We start from the raw sequence: 13,373 nt of genomic DNA on the forward strand, positions 1-13,373 counted from the left end.
AAACACACACACACAGCGATACATGCTTGTGAATGCAGAAAAAGCTTTATGCACAAGGCAACTGAGCAGAAAATTAAAAATTGTAGCAGCAAAAAAGAGCGTTGAAATAATTGCAATTGCTGTTGCAAGCAAATGTGTGCGCAAATAAAACGTAGCAATGGAAAAATGTTGCAGACAAACTGTGACTGAGAAAGTGCTCGTAATGAATGCGCCTGCCAGCCGAGCGTCGAGATTTGCTGCAAAGGAGTGGAAAATGAAAACATTGCGAAATCTAATTGAGGCTGCATGCCACTCAACAGTGCAACGTAGCAAGCAGGCGAATGTATGTAGTCAAAGTAAAAGGACAAAAACAAAACCGCACAGCACTACTACCTGTTAACGCTCAATTCCAGCAATTACATAGTTTGCTAAGAGGAAGGAGAAGTTTGTAATGGGGGGAGGGAGCCGGGCAGCTCGGACAGACTGCTGCGATCACATTTAATGTTGAACGTTTTAATCAGCAACAACAGTGCCGGGGCAGCAACAATAGAAAAGCACGTATAAAGCAATTCTGTAGCGCAAAAAACACAAAAAATAAAAAATAAAAAAACAACAAAAAATCTGTATCAGTTGCCTGTTGCAGCAGGGGCATCAAGCAAAATCACCAACGGCATACAAGCAGACGGACAGATACGGAGCAACAACAAGGCCAAGCGATCCAGGCGATTGCGCGCATGAAGAAGCAGCAAGTTGTCGTTGTTGTTGTTGTCGCTGCAGCAATGGCAGCAGTCGCGATCTGCATGTGCGATTGCGCTTCTACGATTCGATTGTAATCTCCGGATACCAACACAGGCAGCCGCAACAAACCAACAATTACACACACACACACATACATATTCATTAGTTTGTTTGTGTCAGTGTGTTGTTGCCTTCTCGCGTTGTGCAAATTTCTACCTTTACATTTTTATGCGCTGTTCGGTTTTGAGTTATGAGATCGCTCGTCCGCAGCGTCGCGTCATTGAGTGGCCACCGAGGAGATCAGGAGATACTGTCAACGGATTGCATAAGTCCCAAGTGAACTGCTCGCTGTAGCTGCAGCGAAGCAGTGCGCCTGCTGCATGGCTCGAAATGGGTCGAAAGAGGAAGCGTTGCTATGTTCGCCAGCTGTGGCAACATCAGCAGCAGATAAGTTTCTGCCAGCGCTTAGATCTAATCAAAGGGCTTACTAAGAAAATTTAACTGGTCTAGCGAAGAGGTCAGGAATTCCGCGAATGATTAAGGATGCTTGTGATAAAGTTATTTCGCTGGAAAAATATAAAGTTTTTTTTATTCCACAATCCACATCTAATTAAGCCGCGACTTTAAGAAAACAGATTTGTATTTTTTGTTGGCAAAAATCTTCATTACCGGCTAGAAAATATATTTATTTCGAGACCATACGAGGTCGTCAAATTTCAATAAAATTATTAATGTGCTTGTTATAGCCATGGATTCCTACAGTTTTCTCAGTAAAGTTATATTTACGACCAGGGTTGGAAATAATGCATTAAAAAAAAAAGAAAAAATGTTAACTTTGGTTGCACCGAAGCTATAATACCCTTCACAAACACAAAGGCTTCTTACAAGAACTTGGTTCCGATCGTTCAGTTTGTATGGCAGCTATATGCCATAGTGGTTCGATATCGGCCGTTCCAACAGATGAGCAGCTTCTTAGGGAGAAAAGGACAGGTGAAAAAAATAAAGATCGATAGTTTTAAAACTGAGGAACCAGTTTGCATATATACAAACGGACGGACCGACCGACAGACGTGCCGTTAAAATATAAAAAAAAAATTTTAAATTTAAGGATAAAAAAAAACTTTTTTATTTTTAATTTTTAATTCCAACTACCGGATTGAAAAATAAAAATGAAAAATTCAAACTGAAGCATATAATTAAGAACTAAAAAAAGAGTTTGCTTTAGAATTCACATTTTTTTGAGCCCATTCAAATCAAAAAGTAATATTTTCAATTATGAATTTTTAATTCCAATCATCTTGGATTAAAAAACTGAAAATTGATTTTTTGATCTCAACCTCGGTAATACAAAATGAAAATCTAATTTTTAATCACAAGATCGGCATTAAAAAAATAAAAAAAAAATTTTAAAATTTAATAAAAATTTAATTTTAATTTTAAATTTTTATATTTTTAAATTTAATAAAAAATTAATTTTAATTAAAATTTTTTATTTATTAATTTTATTTAATTAAAAAATTTGCAACCCTGTTTACGACTTCTACAGTCGCCAATGCGCATATTTCGGAGAGGTCATTTAATTTTCGGGTACAGAAAAGCAGCATAGAAAACCAACTTTGCAGAGTAAACTGGTGTCAGTGATTTCTAATCATTTTTTGTTTACAATTATCAATTATGCAAGAGTTCCGTCTACCAAAAAACTTGAAGTTTTATTTGAGTTCAGTGATAACCCAAAACTACAATATACAAAATTTTAGCTTCATAAGAGTGCCACGAATTATGACCACTTTTTTGATATAAAGGTCTCTAACAGAGGTGGCATATTCTTTATTACAATTTTCAACTCCCACAGAATAAAACGTGAATCAAATACTGACAGTCCGCAGTTTGAAAACAACCTTTCCACAAGCTTGCATATAATTGGATTTTATAGTGTTTCCTGATTTTTTGTTCTGCAACCCATGACATTTTAGACATTTTGGTTCAAATTAAACCAAAGTATATCTTACATAAACAGTGAATTTACCAACAGAAGATACATTATATCTTACTTACGTGTGTTGTAGACCGACCTATGTATAGTTTTGTACAGTAATCCAAACACTAACGCTTTCTTTTAGTTTTCACCACTCATCTAACAAAATGGACGCACGCACTTGTCGATCAAACAGCTTGACTTGAGACACTTGTTGCATGCAACAACTGAAATTTAATGCCGCACAATTTCTGCACTGCTTACAATTAGTTATTTTCCCAACAATTGCTGTTGAGCTCAGCGCTTTCATGATGATGATTGTTGCTGTTACGGATACTTTAAATTGTGCTTGCAACAAATGTCTGTCGCGGTGCCACTGCGTTGATTGGATGCGCTTTATGCAAGTATATACAAACAACAAGCAATTTGAGCAAAGTTGTAGCAACAACAATAACAAAGCGCTGTAAACAAACAAAATAAGTAAAACAACAAATTTAATATCTGCTGATCGAGTTTTTGTTGCAGAGCCACCGCTGCGTTTGTTGTTGTTGTTATTTCTTTTAATCTTGTTGCTTTCGAACCTCGAAATTCGCCATATTTTGTTTGTATTTACTTGCGCGAGTATTTATATAAGTATATATTCTTTGTACTTCGTGCAACGTGTCTGTTGGTGTTGTTTTAGTGTTTTCTACTTGTGTTTTCTTTTGCGTCATTTTTGATGATTATTTACATTTCCTTCAGCTTAAGAGACATTGACTGACTTACAGTGTGGACAGACAGCCGGAACGGTACAGCGGTTGACAGACGATGAAATAGATATGTGTGTGTATTTGCGCTAAACGCGGGACCATAATCAAGCGAACCCAGCAACGGCGTTGGTTCCCCATCAACGCGGTAATCGACAACGTCGCCTATATTGCGCTCAAGCTGACCATTTGGTCGTCGAGTGTGTGGCTCAGCCAGTTCGCGGCGGCTTCCCCACGGTCGCGCCTCGTATTCGCCGGCACGCCCTTCCCGCCCCTCTGCCCGACCCATAGCACGAAGCGCACAACGAACCGCCCTATGCTCGTACTCTTTATTTGCCGGTGACGTTGACTGGCTACCTGCTGCGCGTATGCAACGCCGGCTGTCTGACAAGGTAGGCTCCCTGCCTGCTCGCCTGACTGACTGACTGGCCGCTGTGTTTGTTGTGTGCGCATCGTGTTTTGGTTTTTAGTGTTTTCTTCTTCTTCTGTTTTTCTGCTTGGGTCGTGTGTATCCATTAATGCCATCAATTGGAACATTACTTAAGTATGGGTTTCTGGCTTTCTGGTCGTTGCGGCTCGATTGCCTTCACAGTCATTTGGTCATCTTGTGTTTACTGAAGTTTCCTCTCGCTTTCCGCTTCACCTTCGCGCACATCAGCGCTGCGTTCTTCAACAGCAACGCATACAAGAACACACATTCGCATGTATATCATGTTCCTTTGGTTTCAACGGCAGCCCGTTGTTATTATTATCAATGTTTTCTTATTCTCATTGGATCATTGGCTGTTGCTTTTATTGTTATTATTATTATTTCTTGGAGCTTTTGTTTTTTCACGTCTACGAACGTTGATTACGTATGTTTTCTTAGCCGTGCAGCTGAATCTTGCACTGAAATAACAAATAATTTAAGCGCTCGTCGCCATGTAGTCCAGTTCCAATTGCACGCGGAAGGCAGAGTCGAACTCGAAAAATCAAACTAATCCAACACTGATTGCCGCTGACTTTGAGTCTTACATCACGTTGCACAGACACACGCAGTGTGCCAGACAAACGAACAAACGCACTTGAATCTCCCGCGGATTGACGCGTTCAGCTCATACTCTACATCGTCACCGATTACGACCATTTTTTTCCATGGCTTCACTCGCGTGCAACATTTCAACGCTTGCCCTGCAACTTACATTTTGGAAATCAAGTTTTCCGCGGCTCTATAGTTTCGCATATATTCGTGTTATACGCCGCTGTTGTCCCTGCCTCTGCGCCCTTTTCTTTGTTTTCGTAGCTGTAATGATGGCTTCGGTTCCCGTGGCTATATCTTGGTCTGAACGCATGCTCTTACCTTGTGACGACAGTTGTGCAACATTTTCAGTTCAACCTCCAGCAGCCAGTCCATTAGAAGCGAGACATGCGCAGGGTGCAGCTCAGCGCTGTCCTTTGTGTAAGTGAGTAGATAAATAAAGCAGTTTGATGTCGGTAAGTTTCTGAAATTAAAGCCGAGTCGAGGTAAATTAGGGAGTAACTGTTGAAAATCTGCCGTCAAAGTTTGAGCTATCAACTCAAGTGAGTTGTGTATTTGGTTAAGCTGAGGAAAGTTGCTAAAAACAAATAAAGGTTCTGAGTAAGATATAGTTATATACTCTTTTTAGTTCTGTAAAGAATGCATGTTCTGCTTCTTCAGTATTATATATGAAACTATTTGTATATGTCAGGTCCTACAATCCCAGAAAACCTCAAAGGTTTCGCCTGTATGCGAAAGCAAATAGACGGCATATCTTGACTAAGCAGCGGTGTGCTATGCAGATGCCTGAATATTCTTTGAGAATACCCCTAGAGTTAGACCAACTAACGCTTTCATTGTTCTCGCTTCTGTACCACTCATGTTTTGTCCAATGATGTCATTAGTTCTGAATTGTCTACTCCATGTTGAAGGTTTCAAAGTTTCAATTTTAGCCAAATATGATTCTGAAGTGAACGCGAAATTAAGATAACCAACAGGGATTTGTTAGCTAACTGAGTGCTTGGTATGCTGCCAGAAGAAAATCGCTTGCTTTAGTTCACACAAAATTTTTTTTAGTTTCGTTATAAAACCAGCCATGTTTGTACTAAAGGAGGACTAAAAGATAATGGTTGGCGCTATTTTTTTTAGTATATGGCGAGACTTAAAGCATGGTGAAGTCATATACATATAATGGTGACTGGCATTAATTTGTACAAACCCATACGCTCAGTGTTACTTAAGCTATAAAGAGTCGTAAATTCTTTTACTTGTATAATAATATATTTCGCAATAGTAATCAAAACTTAAACAATCTAACAGCCAACAGCTCAACATCTTAATTAAATAATGCTCTGAAGCTTAAACTTAATCAACAGCAGCACAGTCAATAAGACTTACATTGAAATGAAAACAAAAAAATTTAAGTAAAATAAGCAGTTATAAATAAACATGAGATGCTTACAAAATGTTCGTCGCCGTACACACTTACTTACATATGTACGGAAAGCATTGCATTTGAGTCGCTGCCGTTGCCGCCTCGCCGCTATGGCATTCATGCAGCCCTGGGTCCGCACAAATCTCAAGTGTTGGCTACGACTGATGAAATGCCAGACATTCTATACACATACCCGATTGCATTGCTACATACGAGCTTTGTAGCTTGCCATGCCACACTACTGCTGCTGGTGTGGCAGTACATCAGATGATGTATGCTTCATAAAGCTTCCGCTGTCGGGTTGTGCTGCTCATTAGACTCTGCCAAGCGTCGACTGCTCGGTGCTTAATTGTATTGCCGCTGCAGCAACACACACACACAAATTGTTATTATTATTGTTATTGTTTTTGATTGCGTTGCGTCTGTAGCTGCTTTGCGGCTACTGTGGCCTTTGAGTGTGTTGCTGTTGCTGCAACATCTTCATTTTCATTTGCGGTTTGCACTTTGCTTAGCTAATAAATATTTCTCTTTCATGCTGCACTTTTACTGCTCATGCATTTTTCTTCGTTCAAGTAAAAGTGGTTTTGTTTCTGCGTATAGTGCTTTGTTACTTATTTACAGTTGTCTTTTGTTCTTAGAGTGGTTTACCAAGCTTTTGTATACGGGTGAACGCGGAAGTGAAACGGACCGTAGACAAAATATAAATACGCGTATTTGTCATGGGTTCGAGTAGTTTCGACCAGAATTTGTAAGATTTGCAACCGAGTATGGAAAAGGCGTAACTAAGTTAACCGGTTTTAGGTCTGAATTTTCGGAACCTTTTCAGAAATAAGTATTAGCGGCAACCGAATGAGTTGTGTATTGCTTGCTTTTCGACTTTTGTGTGTTCTATCGTGTGTGAGTGCTACAACAACACAAACACATTATTTTTTGGCATAGAAGGCCAACTCAGATTCTTTCCCAGATTCCACCCCAGATTGAAAAAGAACATAAAATGATTTCTAAATTGTACTTTCTGTTTCTTACCCCTCTTGACATATTTTATGCAAAGCTCTTTATCAAATCTTGTAGATTACTAATGAAATGTATACAAATTTTAAAATTATGAAACAACAAAATGCGATAAAAAAATCTTAAGAATTTCTATCGCGCACGTTAAAACTTTTTTCCTCCCTATTACGGCCGAGCGAGTGCCTCATATGTTCAAGCAGTACTTCTCGAAAGAGACATGCAAATGTATTTTATATAAACTCATGTACACACACACACACACATATGCGCCGAAGTGCACTTGTGGATGCCACTTCAACATTTTGGGACAACTTCTAGGGAGCTCTTGGAAGCGCAGCGCCGTAGGTGGGACAGGCAACGCTGTCATATGCAAAGCAGCAACGAAAACAAAAGACAACATACTTGTAGGTACATGAGCTGCCGGTGGAGACGAGGTAGTGCGGTGCAGCGCTGTGTGACGCGGCAGCGCGTAAATTGGGGTTAATATATGCGCGCAGCAGTCGCTAAGAACAGAAATGTTGACAACCATATTGTTGTTGGATGCCGCAACGTCGCGTCAGCTGAGCGGCATTTTTAAGTTGTTTTGTCGTAATTTATTATTTTTGTATACATATTAAGTTTTCCCCCTTTGCTGGGGCACAAACACACATGCGATTGTGGATATGTGTGTTGGTTGTTTCTTAACGCTGGCTGCAGAGCATTTGCTGCAAATAGCAGAGCGCAACAATGGGGTAAAACTAATCTTACGTTTGTTTTACTGTCGTTTTTTATCTTTTTCGTAATTTTTGTTTTTGCTGCACTCCAATTGTCATCATGTTGTAGGGAGCATAAATCGTGCTGAGTGACATTATTTCCCATAGACATACCTTTTAAGAGGGGGTAGGAAAGAGTTGTGTTACACATATGAATATGGAGAGTACTTAGTAGTGGCTGCTGCTAAATTGTTGATGAAATGGAGCGCAAATGAAACGCAAATTTATAGCTGCGCTGCCACGCGGCCATGTGGCATGAACTCACCTCATTGCTGGGTTGCCCAAAAGTACGTTTAAGTGGCCAGCAATCTGCGTGCGCATCTGTATGTGTACGTGTATGATAAAAGAGAGGAATGGGTGGTTCTCAACCGCTTCGGCGATATGTCACGCTTGTGAGGGCGTTGCTTTAGTATTTGTTTTTGGGGGTTTTCAGCTCAATGTCGTTGCATATTTCGTTGTTGTATTATCTTTCGCTCATTGTACATGAAAATGCTTGCCTTGGAACAAATTTGCATGTCATTATGAGTCGTAAAAAAATATTGAAACGCTTGTTGTTGCTATGTTTAGAATTTAATTTCACTTTTTGAAACAATTCCACATAGTTATGTGTATCTATAGAAGTGTGTGTAAAAACGATTCTGGGTTAAGTGTTAAACATATTCTCGTTTAGCGTTGCTCTTCATAGATATTTGTGTTAAGGATTTTTATTGTTGACAAATGAAAATAACCCTAGAAGTACGTGAAATCAAATTTCATGTTCAGTTTGTTTTTGTTTTCTGAACTTAACCTGATTTATTGTACTTGTAGTTAGTAGCGGCACATATTGGGGCTGAGCAGAAACTATTTAGATCTCGCAATACAAGGGGATAAAAAATTTCACTCCAGCATTAAAACGAAGAAAGTCCGGGTTCACTGGCTTCCGACGTATTATTAAGGAACAATAAAATTCACTATTTCATGTGTCAATTGAAAATCTTGCTTTTTATTTTTAAACTTGGATAATATGTTACACTTTCTTTGCGCATCATTATTGAGAAACCATAATACCCTTCACAAATACAAAAAGTTTCCTTCCAAGAACTTGATTCCGATTGATAAGTTTGTATGGCAGCCATTCCGACACATGAGTAGCCTCTTAGTGAAAAAAAAACGCGTGCAAAATTTCAGATCCATATCTCAAAAACTGAGGGACTATTTCGCATGTATACAGACAGACGGACAAACAGAAGGACATATAGACGGACATAGCCAAACTATCCGGGTTTTTAAGGAAATCTCTAAGTAAGCCTTTTTTGTTTAAATTCGAAAGATCACTCTCATTTCAAAATCCGATGTTTTCGCATTCCAAAATGTATATACCTGTGATGTATTCATATAGTCTTACTCCGAAAATTTTAAAAATACACTGTCATTCAGTCTAATATATGAAGCCATTCTTCTATTTAAAGAGCCATTAAGAGGGGAAAATATACATTAACTCCATACAATCTTTGTATTATTGCGCTCAAATATAAATATATTGTACGTTAATTGGATTCTTGCACTGTGGGAATTAACTGACATATTATGAATTATAGAAAATCACAGAGTAAAATAATTTGATTACAACGAGGCGATAAAAGCTGTACACATCAATTACCATATCGCCACTCAGCGCCCGCCATACCCATATGCTACTTTTCTGCTACAAGACAGACACACGAAAAACGCCACAAAACAATCAAAATAATAACAGAGCCTAATAAAGCATTAATACACCCGGCAAGCCATAGGGGGCTGACGAGTCGGGCGTAATAAGGCTGGGTACACACTAACCAAAATGCCTAAATAACTGCGCCTGTGTGGGTATTGGTGTTGTTGTATGTAACTGCCGCATAAAACACACAAATCGCGTCTAAATTGTTGTCGATGTTGTTATTATTTTTGTAAGCGCTGTTATTGAAAATCCAAAATCCAATTCCATCAGCACAGCACAACTTAAGCCAGCACATATTTACACAGCAATACATATGAACATGATGTAGAACACTTCCTGCTGAGTAAATAGAGCCCCAACAACGAAGCCGCTTAAGAATAAAAAAAAAAAGAATGTGGCAAGCAAAACAAATCAGAGCCACTGAAAGTGAAAAAGGAAGTAAGGCAACGAAATAAAAATGAGAATCGACGAAAAATCAATCAACGAAATAAATCAAAATAATATCTGACGGCTGAATAGAGGGGCGTGTGCGCGCTCATGTATCCAGCGGTTGGGGGGTGCAATATGCCAGATGCTAAGAGTGTGTACGGGTGTGAGGCAGCGGAGGTGGGGGCAACATGACATGTTCTTTGCAAGGCGCTGGGGTAGGCGAGAAGCGGCGGCTGGGTGCGCACGTTTAGAATAAAGTCGAAAAATGCGAACTGGCACATTTTTGGGCTGGCGGCTGCTGGTCGATCGCCACACTGGCGTCGCTGGTGGTTTTTTTGCTCGCACAGCATTCTTGTTGCTGGATGCTGGCGACGAAATTCAATTCATGCAGCCGTGGATTGACTGGCTAACGACGGCCCGACCTGACTGCCTGCCGGTCGGCCGACCTGCCTGACTAGCTCGCCTTTTAGGACGAAATTTGATTAAGCCATGAAAAGGGCAGCCAGCCGCAGCTCTAATAACACAAGCAACAACAATAACAGCAAGTAGAATAGGAATAGCAAAGTGGCAGCCACAAAAGCGCACTTTATGTGGCAGCTGTTGAATAAACTATAAACATAGGAACGAAGAAAAAAGCTAAAAAGGAGCAGGAGAATGCGAAGAAAGCTAAAACTGGTCAACCACAACAACACTGCTGACTTACCTAATATCGGTGGTGTGTGTATGTGTGCATGCCGGCGGCATGTGGCAACATTGTATGGCGCATTAGAAGTTTCAGCATGAAGTTAATTTGGACACAGCTCGCTTTTTCTCCTACTTGTACGGTCGCGGCCGTCATTCAAGCATGTGGGAGCAGTTGTCGGCCGTCGGCAGCAGGTTCCAAGCTCTGCGCCAGCAATCGACGCAGTCGGCAGTTGCGGGGCATTGTAGGCGGCGCTTTTCAAGTGTGTGGTCGCCGCTCGACGAAACAAAAAAGGGAATCAAGTCAAGTCACACTGCCGCCGTCGCCGCCGCTGTATCCGCCGTTGGGGATTAGGAAGAAGCAATTTTGTAGCGGTGTCATGTTTTTGTGTTTGTTGCTTGATTTTTGCTTAAACTTTCCTTGCTTCACAGGCGATTTGTGCCTGCCACGGCGGGATTTGTAAAGATTTCCAATAATATGCTTTCGTTATTTTCCGCAAAAAAATTCAATTTTGGTTTGGACAGCAATTGATAAGCCGCCACGAAGCAGGGGAAGCTTTTATTTGTTTTTTGTTTTTGTAGGAAATTTTATTTAAGAAATTTTATTTTTTAATTATTTATGAAAGTTTTGGTCTATAATTTTATTCAATTAATGTAAATATTATTACTAGGTAAAACAATATAATAAAAATATATATTCTTAAAATTCGAAAGATGTCTTCAAAATTTACACTTTATTTTTGAAAAAGTAATATAACTAAAAATCCTTTCATTTAAAATACTTTATATGCTCAAATCAATTCGAGAACCCATGAGCTCGTTAATTGCAAAACAAATTGCAATTCGGCGCTTTGCTGGCAGCCGACCGACCAACAGATTTGCTACCGTTTGAGCAAAAAATGTGGGCAATCGGAAAAAAATAAAAAGTTTCCCAACAAAATCAACCAAAAAGCCTTGAATATACATATGTACACAAGTGCATACACTAAGCCACTTACACAGATTTGCACATGCAAATAACACACATACATGCACACAATACTGCATGAATATAACTCAAAGCGCAGTGGCAGCCGCTTTGGGCGCACAATGGCAACAAGGACGCTGTTCACTTGGCCGTTGTTCGCCGCTTGGCTTGGTTTGGCTTGGCAGGGAAGTAACCTGTTCACCATAAATCAATCAATCACACAATTAAGAGAGTTCCTCTGACACATTTAGTGTCCAATTTGAATAGTTGAACGTTGGGCCAGCACTGACCAACAAAGCCAAACAATCGGCGGCGGAGCGACGGTGACAGCGAGTGTGTGTTGACCAAGCAACTGGCAGTGGCAGCACTACCGCTTACTGTCATTGTGTGTGTGTGTGTGTGTGTGTGACTGTATGTGGCACAATAATGGCTAAAACAATGCAACAATTGAGTTGACGAGATGCAAACGAGCAGCGGCAAGCAGCCGACCAAAGAATCCAGAAGCGCAGAAGCCTACCAACAGAGCCAAGCCAGCAACGGAAATGTAAGTTTGGCTGACAAAACCTAAAAAAAGAATAACAACAGCAAAGTTGATGAAACGACAATAGCGCTGCAATTGCTTACGTTATTGTTTTCCGATTTTTTGTTGAGCGCTTTGGCTTTTTTAAAGGACAAAACGCAATGCGACGAAGCGTTGAACGGCCAATCCATTGTGTCGTCCGCTGATCACTCATTGCTGGCAGTTGTGTTCGTGTGTGTGTGTGTGTGTTTCAGTGCACAATATAAGGAAAAAACATGTCAGATCTATTATCAGATCAGTACTTTGGCGACTTCTCAACCCTTCCTCTACTTTTAGGTAGCCAACTAGCAGCACCGCGACCATATTGAGCTCGTTCTCAGACGCCTCACTGCCGTTGCAGGGTTAGTTAACTCGAAAAGAATTAAGTGTTGGTTGTAAGCATAAAGATGCGCAAGTTTTTCGAAATTTATATGTGTCATCTCATTCTTTTCATGAAAGCCCACTTCGAATCAACTTTACAACTATCATGCTGGGTTTTGAACTTAACAAGACTGCTGCTCGTATTTTTTGTCAAGCGCTCAACTAAAGACTTTTTCAATTGTCGTTAGATTACTTTAAGCCCGATGGTTCTATAACAAGCTTGAATAGTAATAATTTTACATAGGTCTCCTGCAAACTGACTTACTCGAAAATTATTTGTTCGTCTCGTCTTGCAGGTTTAAAGCTACACATATCCTTTTATCTGTTCGGCCTGGATAAAATTCTTGCTTGTATAAATGAAGTTGGCGTTACACAACTTCAAAATGCTGAATGCAATGCTCTGAAGTTTCTGCAAAATTTCTTAGAAATGTAGAAAGTTATCAATGGAATATAACTACTTCAAGTTAAGACTAGTAATGATACCGGGCCACAGAACAATGTTAAGAGACCGAAGCTTCACTGTCAGCTTGCGGTTAACTACTATGAACAGTGAGTGGTCAAGTGAGCTTAGGAAGCACTTTTCTCTAGTTACATTGCTTGCAACCGGTCTTTGTCCAATGGGTGTCTACGTAGTAATGTTAAAAATTTTATCGAACTCCAGTTTTAGAAGTTGTTTGGCAGAAGCCCGGGTGAGAAATTTCCAACATTATCTTGTCAATCGTCTCGCCTTTTCGACATCAAAACTGAGTGACCTTCGAGGAGATTTATGCTGGAATCATAACTTGTCGATACAGGGAATTCAAGTACAGAAGTTTCTTAGCTTTATATAGGACTTCTCATTAGTGATCAGCCGTAGAGCCTAATTCAATCCAGCTTTGTAAAAAGATTCCGTCTACGTGTGATACTCCGATTAAAAACAAAGTGCTTCCAGTGCCGTTTTTGTTTTACTTGCTATCACACTGATACTTATATTATACACATTTTTCACCTTTAAGTGTCAAAAGTGCTTGTAGTTGAAGTAAGACAA

At 39.8% G+C, this 13,373-nt stretch overlaps 1 protein-coding gene across 1 annotated transcript in view; it reads left to right on the plus strand.

Moving 5' to 3' along the window:
• Window positions 1–13,373, plus strand: part of LOC106626971 (uncharacterized) — a 112,576-nt gene that overhangs the window by 19,459 nt on the left and 79,744 nt on the right. The window lies entirely within an intron of this gene.

This window comes from Bactrocera oleae, chromosome 5 (assembly GCF_042242935.1).
Source record: "Bactrocera oleae isolate idBacOlea1 chromosome 5, idBacOlea1, whole genome shotgun sequence".
NCBI lineage: Eukaryota > Metazoa > Arthropoda > Insecta > Diptera > Tephritidae > Bactrocera > Bactrocera oleae.